Source organism: Populus nigra, chromosome 5, assembly GCF_951802175.1.
Source record: "Populus nigra chromosome 5, ddPopNigr1.1, whole genome shotgun sequence".
Lineage (NCBI taxonomy): Eukaryota > Viridiplantae > Streptophyta > Magnoliopsida > Malpighiales > Salicaceae > Populus > Populus nigra.
Window position 1 is genome coordinate 7,954,297 of NC_084856.1, and position 15,811 is coordinate 7,970,107.

Consider the following 15,811-nt stretch of genomic DNA (forward strand, 5'->3'; position numbering starts at 1 on the left):
TTTGGGAGCCTAATTTGGGCTTAATTGAGAAGATTGGAATTTTAAGAGACCAAATTGAATTTTTACAAAGTTAATTGATAGAAATTAGGGGTCAAATTGCAAGAAAATTGAACTTTTGGGGTTAATTAGGGGTTAAATTGACAAAATTCGCAGCCAAGGACTAATATGCAAAAGGCGCCAAAATTAGGGGGCTTAATTGACAAAATCCAGGGGTCAAATTGAAGAAATTGAAAGTTTAATGGTCAATTAGGGGTTAAATTGCATAAATCCGAGACCAAGAACTATACTGTAAAATGCGCGCAAACTTGGGGTTCCAATTGAAGTTCTGCAGGGGCCTAATTGCATTTAATCAAAGGTTTAATGTCAATTAGGAGTTCAATTGAAATAATTTGAAAGAACATGGACTAAATTGAAAATCAGTCAAAACTCCATTAAAGAGAAAAGAAAAAAAAAACAGAGACCAGGCGACGCGTCGCCTGGTCACTATTCATCATCTTCCTCGTGAATACTATCTGGGTAGCAATTTTGCAGGTGCATTTAATGCCTCGTATGTCCCCCAAAATTGACAACACAAGCACCAAAATGACCACCTAAAATCCCTCTATCCCAGTGTATGGTCCGTTTAGACCTATAAACTTCAAAACTGCTCCGGTGACTAGCCTGAAGTAGCCAACTCGGGCAGCCTTGGACTGTCAAATTTGGCAATTCGAGGTGCACACTTTGAACCAACGGTTGGGATGCTTACCAACCAAACCAAAGGCTATGATTTGGCACCATTAAAGACAAAGTGTCCCTCTTCCACCTCCTATAAATAGGGGTGAATTGCATGGTCTGAGAGAGGAGAAATTTGGGTCCAAAATCAGCAAAAAACCAGCCCTACTGCCTCCATTTCTGTAGTTTTTCTCTCCCTCTCTCTCTCCACCTTTCCAGCCATCAACCAGGGCCACCACCAGCTTCTCCACCACTAGCTCCACCACAGGTAGCTATCCCAACCACCAGCCGACCACCCCAACGCCTGAAACAGCCACCGTTTCTTCCTCTCTTTCACTTCTGCAGAAGTCTTCATCTTCTCCCCGTGGACGACTCCGACCACCTTTCCTAGCAGAAACGCCACCAGAACCACCAACTAAGCTTCTTGATCACGGTCGTGACTCTTGCTTTGAGTGAGCCACTCCTCCGTCAACCAACAGTTTCTGCAACCATTTTGGTTGCATGCAGAACGTGAACCACTGTTCATGTTCTGCAATTAATATTAGCTTTGGGCCAGGCCAATGTTGGCCCAACCCAAGTGTCTGGGTTGGGTCCAGCTCGGCCCCAAAAAATATTTCAGCCCAACCGTTTTGGGCCGATATCGGCCCATTATTTTCTGGGTTTATGCCTGGCCCAGTTATCTGGGCCGACTCGACCCATATGTTTTAATAATATTTAATTAATATATATAATATTATATTATATATTCTTTTTTTAAAAAAGGGAAAAAAAATTTCAAAAATCTTTTAAAAAAATTGTGATTTTCTCAAATATTTTTCTACCAATTTTGCATAATATCGGGTTGTATATTTACACTGTAAAATACAAATCCGGTATTAAAATACCCGATTTTCTCCGAAATATTTCAAAAAAAAATTAAAACATTTTCAAAAAATCTCAAAAACTTTTAAATCAAGTTCTCTTTTTTAAAAAAAATTATTTTCATGCATACGGGCAAACCCTAAAAATTTACCAAGCATGTTTTCATAAAAAAAAATTGTATCTTTCTCATGTTTTGAAAACAAAAAAAAAATGGATATCATTACCAGTTTATGATCATCCATTAGGGTTTGGCCAAAATACCAAAAACCTTTTTCCAATCTTTTTTTAGGATCCCGATGTAGACTTTAATATTTATGGGGTGTAAAATTACACGATAAAGTATACCCTTAGGTATTAAAGATACAAGGTGTAAATAAATGTCATGCTAAAAATTAAACTTTAGAACGGTTAGGATTTAACCCAATAAGGTAGAGATTTTCTCATGAAGAGAGATCTACCTTGAGTCTTAGAAAAGACCAACGAATAGAAACTCAATTTAGAAAAAAAAAACAATCAAACAACAATGCAGCTTACCTTAGGTAGGGTGCACTAGGGGTGATGCGTCTTTCCCTTGCACAACCAGTCCCTTACCCAGACTCTCGTAGACCATAGGGTCCAAGTGACCATAATACTAGGTGGCAACTCCTAAACATTAATCATAATTTTATGATTAAATTCAAAAACCCTTCTCAACACACAACACCTCACACAGGAAAAGCCTCTGTCGTCGCCAGACGACGTCGCGGCGCTCGCGCCCCCACGACATCGAGGGTGGATATAGAGGCAGGAAAAATAATTTTTTAAATTATAGCACTTAAACCCTTTCATCCTAAATAGCCAATATCAACTTCAACTTCAACTCACATTTTCTCATTAAAAAGCCTGAAACCCAAAGTAACTAATTCAATAACAAGCTGAAAACTGACCAAAAAAACTACCAAAAAACCCAAGAATAACTACCCTTGTTGCAACTATCCTTGAGTGAGATATACCAGAAATTACTAAACACAAGTAGCTCCAGTACCATTCACACCACTACAACCATCCTATCTTAGCTGGTATAAACCATAGCTCACCTGCGAACATCATGTTAGCATCGCAAGACACAACATTAACACCTATAATGCCTTTAAGAACAAGCACCTATAGTTGATCAAAGTTGGATGGATAGCATTTGAGAAGGCCCCGAATATGAATACAAATCCTCTACCTAATCATGTTACAGGTAGCAAAACCGCAAATACATTGAAGACTGAAGGCCCGATGAGCTTAAAGATGTCTCTAGATAAGATTTATGAAATGTTATTAAATCCTATCCTATCTTTAAGTGAGATGTACCAGAAATTACTAAGCACAAGTAGCTCCAGTACCATTCACACCACTACAACCATCCTATCTTAGCTGGTATAAACCATAGCTCACCTGCGAACATCATGTTAGCATCGCAAGACACAACATTAACACCTATAATGCCTTTAAGAACAAGCACCTATAGTTGATCAAAGTTGGATGGATAGCATTTGAGAAGGCCCCGAATATGAATACAAATCCTCTACCTAATCATGTTACAGGTAGCAAAACCGCAAATACATTAAAGATTGAAGGCCCGATGAGCTTAAAGATGTCTCTAGATAAGATTTATGAAATGTTATTAAATCCTATCCTATTTTTAAGTGAGATGTACCAGAAATTACTAAGCACAAGTAGCTCCAGTACCATTCACACCACTACAGCCATCCTATCTTAGCTGGTATAAACCATAGTTCACCTGCGAACATCATGTTAGCATCGCAAGACACAACATTAACACCTATAATGCCTTTAAGAACAAGCACCTATACTTGATCAAAGTTGGATGGATAGCATTTGAGAAGGCCCCGAATATGAATACAAATCCTCTACCTAATCATGTTACAGGTAGCAAAACCGCAAATACATTAAAGATTGAAGGCCCGATGAGCTTAAAGATGTCTCTAGATAAGATTTATGAAATGTTATTAAATCCTATCCTATCTTTAAGTGAGATGTACCAGAAATTAATAAGCACAAGTAGCTCCAGTACCATTCACACCACTACAACCATCCTATCTTAGCTGGTATAAACCATAGCTCACCTGTGAACATCATGTTAGCATCGCAAGACACAACATTAACACCTATAATGCCTTTAAGAATAAGCACCTATACTTGATCAAAGTTGGATGGATAGCATTTGAGAAGGCCCCGAATATGAATACAAATCCTCTACCTAATCATGTTACAGGTAGCAAAACCGCAAATACATTAAAGATTGAAGGCCCGATGAGCTTAAAGATGTCTCTAGATAAGATTTATGAAATGTTATTAAATCCTATCCTATCTTTAAGTGAGATGTACCAGAAATTACTAAGCACAAGTAGCTCCAGTACCATTCACACCACTACAACCATCCTATCTTAGCTGGTATAAACCATAGCTCACCTGCGAACATCATGTTAGCATCGCAAGACACAACATTAACACCTATAATGCCTTTAAGAACAAGCACCTATAGTTGATCAAAGTTGGATGGATAGCATTTGAGAAGGCCCCGAATATGAATACAAATCCTCTACCTAATCATGTTACAGGTAGTAAAACCGCAAATACATTGAAGACTGAAGGCCCGATGAGCTTAAAGATGTCTCTAGATAAGATTTATGAAATGTTATTAAATCCTATCCTATCTTTAAGTGAGATGTACCAGAAATTACTAAGCACAAGTAGCTCCAGTACCATTCACACCACTACAACCATCCTATCTTAGCTGGTATAAACCATAGCTCACCTGCGAACATCATGTTAGCATCGCAAGACACAACATTAACACCTATAATGCCTTTAAGAACAAGCACCTATAGTTGATCAAAGTTGGATGGATAGCATTTGAGAAGGCCCCGAATATGAATACAAATCCTCTACCTAATCATGTTACAGGTAGCAAAACCGCAAATACATTGAAGACTGAAGGCCCGATGAGCTTAAAGATGTCTCTAGATAAGATTTATGAAATGTTATTAAATCCTATCCTATCTTTAAGTGAGATGTACCAGAAATTACTAAGCACAAGTAGCTCCAGTACCATTCACACCACTACAACCATCCTATCTTAGCTGGTATAAACCATAGCTCACCTGCGAACATCATGTTAGCATCGCAAGACACAACATTAACACCTATAATGCCTTTAAGAACAAGCACCTATAGTTGATCAAAGTTGGATGGATAGCATTTGAGAAGGCCCCGAATATGAATACAAATCCTCTACCTAATCATGTTACAGGTAGCAAAACCGCAAATACATTAAAGATTGAAGGCCCGATGAGCTTAAAGATGTCTCTAGATAAGATTTATGAAATGTTATTAAATCCTATCCTATTTTTAAGTGAGATGTACCAGAAATTACTAAGCACAAGTAGCTCCAGTACCATTCACACCACTACAGCCATCCTATCTTAGCTGGTATAAACCATAGTTCACCTGCGAACATCATGTTAGCATCGCAAGACACAACATTAACACCTATAATGCCTTTAAGAACAAGCACCTATACTTGATCAAAGTTGGATGGATAGCATTTGAGAAGGCCCCGAATATGAATACAAATCCTCTACCTAATCATGTTACAGGTAGCAAAACCGCAAATACATTAAAGATTGAAGGCCCGATGAGCTTAAAGATGTCTCTAGATAAGATTTATGAAATGTTATTAAATCCTATCCTATCTTTAAGTGAGATGTACCAGAAATTAATAAGCACAAGTAGCTCCAGTACCATTCACACCACTACAACCATCCTATCTTAGCTGGTATAAACCATAGCTCACCTGTGAACATCATGTTAGCATCGCAAGACACAACATTAACACCTATAATGCCTTTAAGAATAAGCACCTATACTTGATCAAAGTTGGATGGATAGCATTTGAGAAGGCCCCGAATATGAATACAAATCCTCTACCTAATCATGTTACAGGTAGCAAAACCGCAAATACATTAAAGATTGAAGGCCCGATGAGCTTAAAGATGTCTCTAGATAAGATTTATGAAATGTTATTAAATCCTATCCTATCTTTAAGTGAGATGTACCAGAAATTACTAAGCACAAGTAGCTCCAGTACCATTCACACCACTACAACCATCCTATCTTAGCTGGTATAAACCATAGCTCACCTGCGAACATCATGTTAGCATCGCAAGACACAACATTAACACCTATAATGCCTTTAAGAACAAGCACCTATAGTTGATCAAAGTTGGATGGATAGCAATTGAGAAGGCCCCGAATATGAATACAAATCCTCTACCTAATCATGTTACAAGTAGCAAAACCGCAAATACATTAAAGACTGAAGGCCCGATGAGCTTAAAGATGTCTCTAGATAAGATTTATGAAATGTTATTAAAAGTTGAATACAAAGAGTGTAGTTGAGAAAATAGGTTGATAATAAGAAGTTTTGTGAGTATCACCAAGAAAAAAGCCATATGATCAATTAATATGAAGATTTATGTAATAAAATGATATAAATATTGACTTGAGAAACTCTGAGAATCAAAGAGGCAACAAGTAGAGAGGTGTCCGTAGTGGATGAACCTAGCAAGAACAAGAAAGTTTGCCATGTACAAGTTACTGCTGATGGGTTGTTTAAACTGATTCTATCCAAACCTAAAGTGACAAGTAATGGAAACTACAATGCCTTTCTATATAATTATGGGTATTCCATTCAAAGCACACAACTAGTATATGTTTTTCAAGTATAAATCAAAGGCTTAACTCACAGTGGAAGGTACCTCGGGGGAGCTTGAGAAACAAAGGAAAGCTAAGGGGAAAAAGGTTGTTAACATGTTAAAGGAAGTAAATAAGCCTGTAACCGAGGAAGAGACTAATGAGTTCCTCAAGCTGTTAAAGCATAATAAATATAACATCGTTGAACAACTCAAGAAAACTCATGTTAGGATATCATTGTTATCTTTGATTTTGAGCTCTGAAACTCATTAAAAGCCTTTGTAGAAGGTGTTAAATAAGTTATATATGCCTCAAGATATCAACTAAAAAACCATGAAGCACCTGATAGGAAGAATCCAGGCCTCAAATTATTTGTATTTAACTGAAGATGAGTTGAACCCCGATGGAACTAATCATAATAAATTGTTATACATCATGGTATGACGTAAAGATATCCTAATAGGTAAGGTATTGATCATTAATGGCTTGACATTGAATGTGTTTCCAAGACACATGCTTGATGAATCATATATGAGGCCAAGGACCATAACGACAAGGGTGTATGATGGCTCACCAAAATAGATAACCGGGACTTTAGAAATAGAGTTATATATGGGACCACAGGTATTTTTTGTGACACTTTAAGTGATGGTCATCCATCCTTTCTATAACATGTTATTGGAAGGACCGTGGATTTATGTGGCTAGAACGGTAGCTTCGTTATTGCATCAATACTTGAAGTACATCATGAATGGAATGATGGTAACAATTAAAAATGATGAAATAATTTCCATGACAATAAATGTTATAGTATGCTTCATCAAAATAGAGGATGGTAAGGATAGAAATATTCATCTTTCAAGATTTTGAACACAGAGTGGTTTCTTGAGAATATTGTGTTGAGAAAGCCAAAAATATCAAAAGCAGCAATGAAGGCAGCTAATTGCTTTTTGAAATATGGAATTCCCTTCCAATTTGGTCTTGACACTAGAATGCCAGAATGAGTCGATATGATAAAGGTGAAATGTGTTGTTGAGAGGTTCAAGCTTAGATATAAGTTCAAGAAGGATGACTACAGGCGGATTACTAGGATCAAGAATGAAGCAAGAATCAAAGGACAAGAGCTGAAAGAAGAGGAGTTGGCAATCCCACCACTTCTAACAACTTTCCCAATACCTTCTCAGGTGATAAGATCGAATGATGGTGTTAAAGATAACTAACATTTGCATCAATACTCTGAATGATGAAGGTCGAAGTAGAGGATGAGATGCTACCTCATTTATCTATTCACACCATTAATGACATTCCTACGAAAGATTTTGTGAGGAAGCTAACACATAGGGAGATATTCCAAAATCAGAAAATTAAGCTCGTTCATATTGTGTTCAAAAAATAATTGTTCTTATTTGATCATGTCTACTAAGATATTTTGTCTTGTTGTGTTTTTTTTTTTACCTTTTTTGATCTTGTTGACAATCTAGCTCATGATGCCACAAGGTTTTTTCTTTTTCAAAAATGCATTTTGTTTCCTTTTTTTTCCATGCACATACACACTTACACAAACACACCTTTCATTTTTAGTAATTTTGAAAATGAATCTTCCACTAATCCATACACTTATTACACTAAGAATAAATGGTCAAACTTTGATAACATAATTGCAATGGGTGATGAAGAATGAGAAGAAAAATATTTAAAAGAGTTTACTAGGTTAGTTGAAAAATCTGAGAAAACTTGGAAACTTGTCAAGAAAGAATTAGAAGTAATAAATATAGGTATTGAACAAGATAAGAAAGAATTGAAGATTGAGACTCTTGTTACAGCTGAGGAAAAGGATGGTTTGGTCTCCTTGTTGCAAGAGTATATGGACTTCTTTGCTTGGACTTATGTAGACATGTTTGGTTTGGATATCAACATTGTGGTACACTGAATTCCCTTGATGGAAAGAAGCAAGCCAATCAAACAAAAGGCAAGACAAATACGCTCAGATATGCTATTCAAAGTAAAGGCTAGAAATCAAAAGCAGTGGGATGTAGGGTTCTTTAACGTAGTCCATTATCCCTAATGAGTGGCTAATATAGTTGTAGTTCTCAAGACAGATAACATGATTAAGATATGCATGGATTATAAAGATCTAAACAAGGCAAGCCTAAATGATGACTTTTATTTTGCCCCACATAGATGTCTTAGTTGACAATGCTACAAAAAACGCCGCTCATTCATTCATGGATGGATTTTCAAGGTATAACCAGATTATAATGGTCGAGGAAGACAAAGAGAAAACTATATATATCATGCATTAGGGAACTTTATGCTATAAGGTAATGCCATTTGAATTGAAGAATTCTAAGGCCACTTATAAAAGGGTAATGATCACCTTATTCTATGATGTGATGCATCAAAAAATAGAAGGATACGTGGATGATATACTTGCCAAATCAAAGAAATATGAAGATCATGTGCAAGTTTTGAGAAAGTTGTTCAAGAGGTTGTAAAAGTTTAAATTAAGACTGAATCCCATTAAGTGTTTGTTTTGGGTAAAAACAAGAAAAAATTTTAGCGTCATGGTAAGTAGTCAAGGAATAAAAGTTGATTTAGATGAAGTAAAGGCAATCCAGGACATGTTAGTGTCTAAGACAGAGAAAAAAGTTGGAAGTTTTCTTAGGCGTTTGAATTACATAGCCTGGTTCATATCCCAACTTACGGTAATTTGCGAGATGATATTTGGATTGCTTAGAAAGAAGAATCCAGGGGTGTATAATTGTAATTTCTAAGAAGCTTTTGATAAGATCAAGAGGTTCTTACAACACCTGCCTCAAATAGTACCCCATGTGCTAGGAAAACCTATGATCATGTATTTGATAGTGACAAAAATAGTTATGGGGTATGTGTTGAGCTAGCATAATGAATTTGAAAGGAAAGAACAAGTCATTTATTACTTGAGTAAAAAGCTTAATGATTGTGAATCCCAGTACATTGTGATATAAAGGTTGTGTTGTGTTTTAGTTTAGAGTGTAAAAAGGCTTTAGGTAGTTCGTGTTGTATTATAAAACCTGATTGATATCAAAACTGAATCTGATCAAATATCTAAGTAAAGACAAGGACCAGTTTGCAGATGGCTTAACTACCTTAACCTCAATGACACATATTAATATTAAGGGCAAGATTCAACCAATAAATATCAAAGTTAGAAATCTATAAACTCATTTTTGCTTAAAGAGCTACCAAATGGAAAATCATAATATAATGGTATCAAGAGGTTTATCCAGCACTGGGACTATCCTCCAAGAGTCTTCAAGAAAGATGAAAAGACATTGAAGAAGATAGTGATGAATTATTATTTGGATTGTAAAATCTTGTATAAAAGGTCATTCGAGGGGACTTTTCTAAGGTGTTTGAATGAGAAAAAAGCTATACAATTATTACAAGAAGTTCATGAGGGGATCTGTACAACTCATGCTAATGGGTATATAATGGCAAGATATGTGTAGTGATTTGGATACTTTTGGTTAATTATGGAAAGGGATTATGTTGATTATGTTAGGAAATGTCACAAGTGTTAGGTATATGGTGATAAGATAAATGCACCTCTGACACCCTTGTTTAATATGACCTTACCTTGGCCTTTTGATATATAGGGATTAAATATTATAGGACCAATCAATTCAAAGGCCAACAATTGGGTATAAATTCATCTTGATAGCTATCGACTACTTTACTAAATAGGTACAAGCCATCTCTTATACACATATGACACATAAGATGGTTAAGAGGTTCACCGAGAAGGATTTGATTTGTCTTTACAGCTTGCCAGCAAAATTGATAATTGAAAATGCTCAAAATTTCAATGGGAAGCTAATTACTGAACTTTACATCATGTGGAAACTTAAGCATCTTAATTCTTCTCCTTATAAACCCAAGATGAATGGTGTTGTCAATGTAGCTAATAAAAACCTCAAGAAAATCATCCAGAAGATGATAGTCACCTACAAAGATTGACACAAGATGCTTTCATATGCATTTCATGTATACCACACTATAATCATAACTTCTACGGGTATAATCCGTTACTCTTTAATATACGAGATGGAAGTGGTAATACCTTTAGAAATAGAGATTCCATCATTAAGGGTTTAGATTGATGCAGAATTAAAAGAATTAGAATGGACGAAGTTGAAATTTGAGCAGTTGAATATTATTGGTGAGAAAAGATTGGAAACAATTTGTCATTACTAGTTATACCATGGCAGAATGGCTAAGGCATACAATAAAAAGGTCAGACCAAAGGCATTCAATGAAGGAGACTTGGTATTGAAAAAGATCTTGCTAATATTGGGAGAAGATCAGAACAAATGGGTGTCAAACTATGAAGGATTATATGTGGCGAAGAAAACCTTTTCCAAAGAAGGCTTGATTTTGACCAAGATGGTTGGAGATGATTTAACTAAACCCGTAAATTCTGATGTTGTAAGGAAGTATTATGCATAACGTACTTTGCCAATAAATCAATAAAGATCAAATTTTAGCTAAGAATTCTTTTGTGTATTTTTCTTTTTATAAATTTTGGAAAAAAAACTTTACATGATCTCATAGGCTAAAAAAGAACCTTGTTTTTGTGTTTTCATGAAAGATCAAAAAGCTTTTGGGAAATTTAAGTTATTAGTACAAATTTAGAGGTCAAATTGGTATTTGTTTTTAACATGTGAGTTTTTGCGGATTTAAGTAATCCCCTAATAAGGGGATCAAACATTTAGAAACTTAAAAAATAAACCAAACACCACTCAAAATAACTTTGAAGCTAAGTTTTAGTTAGCTGAATAATGATTCATAATTTAATTATGATGAAAAAAATAGTTTTGCATGCCCAACTAACCCCGATGAAATAAAGCCAAGTTTATTAATCCTAAACACATGCATTTGAAATGAGAAAATGTCATGCCTGATAATCCTTACATAATACTTGAAAAATATCCATTTCAAGTCCCCGTTGAGCCTGGTAAGTTTTTCTTGCAAATTAACCTTGACTTGGATCACACCCTATACTATGGACAAATACGAGGATTAGAAAAGCAATTTAAATGTAGGATTATATAAAATGATCCTCAATGATCAATGAAAAGTTCAAGGGTGCCCAAATAAAAAAAGGAACATGAAACAATTCAAGGATTAAAAAAGGTTGAGCACATTGTACAAAAATAAAAATAATAAGTACAATTATTATGCTCAAAATCAAATAATTCAAACCGGGGCATGTCAAAATCATTTTACAAAGTCAAACTTAAAGTCTATGAGATCATCAACTAGAGAAAGGCTTGGAAACAAGCATTTTAGTTCTAAGATCCCTTAAAACCTCTTGAACCTATAAATATCATTTTCTTTCATAATCAAAAGCCAAAGCCCATATTAGATGCTTGATAAAATCCTTTCTAATCAAAAGTAATATGGGTTGGCAAGCAATGTTCTGCCATGAAAAATGAGATCTTCAAAAGATTATTGTTATGCTTATTATTCATACAAGTAAAATGAATACTTCAAAGATTTTTTTTCTCTGAAATTCTCGAGTTGAAACTCAAGCCCTTGAACTAACAAATCATGAAAACAAAAGGTCACCTCATATTTTTTCTAAAATAAAAAAAACCTACACCAAAATTTAAAATTCAACCTTTATGAAACCTTGTCTATGGGAGTTGCTTGAATTTTTTAAAACAAATTTGCTTTAAACTTACATCGAAATGGTTTTTATGTTTGGAATTAGCTTTGAAGTTCCAAAGATTTATCTATGATATCGATCTTTTGCAAGAACCAAACATCTTTTGCATAACATCATCCTTGAAAAAACCTAACCAAACAAAACAAAATAAAGTGTTTGGGGAATGGTCATGCCGGGGACAATTCTAGAAACCCAATAAGACTGGTTACACAACTCCTTGTCTAGGAAGATAGAAAATGGGAAGCAACCTATTTAAATCCTCTCATGTCTTTTAAAGAAAGCTATCATGAAGCAGGCACGATGAATATTAAGTAATGGTCACAGTACCTAGCAAATGTACTTATATAATTACTTTATACTATTATTGAGTTCTTTCTATTTTGGAAACCATTTAACTTTCTTTTCCATAGTGTGACACAATGCTTACAAATGTGAGTTTAAAGCATTGTCATACTGGGCCTCTCATTTAAGCCTAGCCCGTGTGGCTGGGCTCCACTCTTCTATAAAAAATGAATTTTAGATCTTCTATCAGCCCAATCAAATCGGGTTGGATTGGGCCTAAGCCCAGCCCATATGTCTAGGCTTGGGCCTCAAGCTACGAAACCTAGCACACGTGACTAGGCTCAGCCCACCCTAACCTTAAAGGCATGTTTGGCATACCTCACTTATATCAAAGGAGAAACACCTTTCTTTGCTCTAAAGGTATGTTTGTCAAATACGGTCTTAAGACATTTGTTGTGCCTTTAATTTTTTGTTAAAGATGTATTTGACAAACATACCCCTGCTATCTTTTTTTAACACTAGATTGTCCTTTATTTTCTTGTTTTGTCAAATAAACCCTAAATAATTTTCAAAAAATCTAAAAAATATAGGGATCATGCTAAAATTATTTGTGGGTCACTCGCATATTTTTCCAATAATTTCACTTAATATTAGAGTTGTAGACTTATATTATAAGATATTAACCCGGTATTAAAAACACTCGCTTTTCTTTATTCAAAAAATCATTTCCCTTCTTCTTCTTTGTTTTTCTACTTATTTTGTCTCAATATTAAAATATAAATATTATCAGAGTACCAAATATTATTTTATGATCAAAGTCAAATGCAAGGAAGGAAAAAAAAACTGCCTTGTGTTTCGTTTGCTCTCTTTTGCAACATTCCAACAATACTATTACATTATTTATTTATTTATTTATTCCACAGTCCATAACAAAGCAATGAGATATATGTTTCGACCATTCAGGACTTGAGGTTGAGATCCTAAGAGTTGGAGTAAATATGTTAAATCACCTCCTCCCCCCTATAACAGATAGCATACAATTTATACCCAGTGATTCATCGTTTAAGATGTTCCTCGGAAAGGGGCTTCAGCAGCATGGATGAATTAATCGGACCAAAGCCCGGATATCCTTCTGCAGGAAGCCCGCACCCAGCTTATTGCAATGTTTGATCGTCCTTGCTGAAATCCTCCTATATATCCCATGGAAATTTACCAACAAGAAAGGTGTCGAGTTAAACTGGAGATCCCACAGAATCAATAAGAGTATCTCGGTTAAAATGACCTCAAAACTGTTCTGAAAACGACTAGTTTTCTTTTTCTTTTTCTTTTTCTTTTTCTCTCCCACAATTATTTAGTAATGTTATCGAAACCATCATCAATTAACTTTCAATTCTGGCTTACAGCTCAAAAAAATCATTTTGAGACTACCTTTTTCCGATCACAGTCACCTTGAGAAACAGAACCACCAAAAAAATCATAGGCTCTAGTCAGCCTGACATCTTGTAAATCATTTTCCGATCACATGTGCCAACATCTTCTACACATTGATGTGGTGCATATGTATAATGGTGCTCCAATTGGCTCCAGTGAAATTTTTTCTTCTGTTTTTTCTTTTCCTTGTCAAAATATGGTTTTCCTATCATTTATTTTCTATATCTATTTTAGATTTTATTCTTTTGATTATTATATATTTTAATGTTTTTTTAATTTTTTATTGACATGGATAATTGTTTGATTGAAAAAAAATTATCCTAAGAAACAAGTTATTAGACACAACTGTGTTTATTGCTTATATTGCGAGTTTAAATATCTTAAGCGTAGTTATTTATTGATTAAATATTGATTTATTTAAATATGATAAGTTCAATTAATATTTTTTTAATTTTATTATTTAATATTGAATTGTTTAATAGTTGAGTTTCATAGTTTCATAATTTTATTTAATTTATTGATAATTTTTTTTTCACCTTTGATTGGCATAAATAACCATTTAATTGTACAAAAAATTTATCATAAGAAACAAAGTTACTAGATAGAATAATTTTATTATTTATATTGCAAGCTCAAATATTTTAATCTTAATTATATATTGATCAAATATTAATTTATTTAATTATATATATGAGTTTTTTATATAAAAAACATGTTAAAAAAATATATTAAAATTCTTTCTCAAGAAATATTTATTTAACTCTTAGCAAAACGTAAGTGTCGTAGCAAGTACAAAGTGATTGTACGTGATGCTTGTCATGCATTTCATATGTCGAGCTCGTGTAACTTGTCATTTGAACTCCACGGTTAAACAAACATCGCAAACTTAATTATTTTTATGAATAAACTATATGATATATGTTTGTTGACTTGGTGCCCGTGTTTTGTCACGAAACCAGATTACTTTTTTTATAAAACATAATATTTAAATGCTGAAATAAGGTAAAAAAAATAAAACAAAAAATTAATCCTGATCGATCCGAGTTAATATGACAAACTTGTAACTATAATATTTACGGTCAAGCCAACCTAAGATGTCTCACCAAACTCGTAACTTAAATCATGAGATTGAAATAACTCAATAAAAAGAATAAAAAGAATTATAAAGCCCATTGTTTTTTTTAAAAAAAAAAAACATGTTCACTTTTCAAACATGTGACTCAGATTATTAGACCTGAAACACCTAATCTGAAAAAACCATGAAGTTCAATTTCTAATCAATCAAATATTGAAGGATGAAATCGAGAGAAACAATTTTCAACTTTACAAAAGTATTTTAAAATAACAATTAAAAGAATGATGATCAAAATTGAAAAAATAAATAAATTTTATATTTGATTAAAGGGTGAAATTGAAAAGAAAAATCAATTTAGTAAAAAGGACAAAAAATCAAAAGAATGAGAATCAAATTCGAAAAAAAATAAAAATAATGTTTTGATTGAATGGTGAAATTGAAAAAAAATAATAATTGTTATAAAAGGATTGAGAAAAAAAAATAGAAATCAAAACAATAAGAGTCAAATTGAAAACATGATACCATCTATTTGAATTGAAAAATGAAATTGAAAACCAATAAAAATTTTACAAAAAGACCAAGGAAAGAAATTTGAATAATAATGACTTTTAGAGAATCCATGTATTCTCAAAAAAAAATGACCAAATTGAAGAGTATAATATTTGATAAATTGAGATTAAATGATAAAATTAAAAACAATAAAACTTCTACAAAAAGGTTAAGATAAAAAAAAATTAGAAATTAAAACAATAAAAACTGAAATTGAAATACCAACAACCAAGAGGGGTTCAAGCTGTAATTTTTAGTGGAGAATAGAGAAAAAAAGGGGTAAAAAAGCTATCCGGCGACAAACTTGATCACCACCAAAAACACGCGTCGCACCAACAATTAGAGGGACACGATGACGCTTCCAACAACACTACGAAATGGCTTTTTTTTTATATCGAGAAGTGCCACACTTGCCTATCCTTTTTTTAGTCAAATATTAAGTTGTCTCT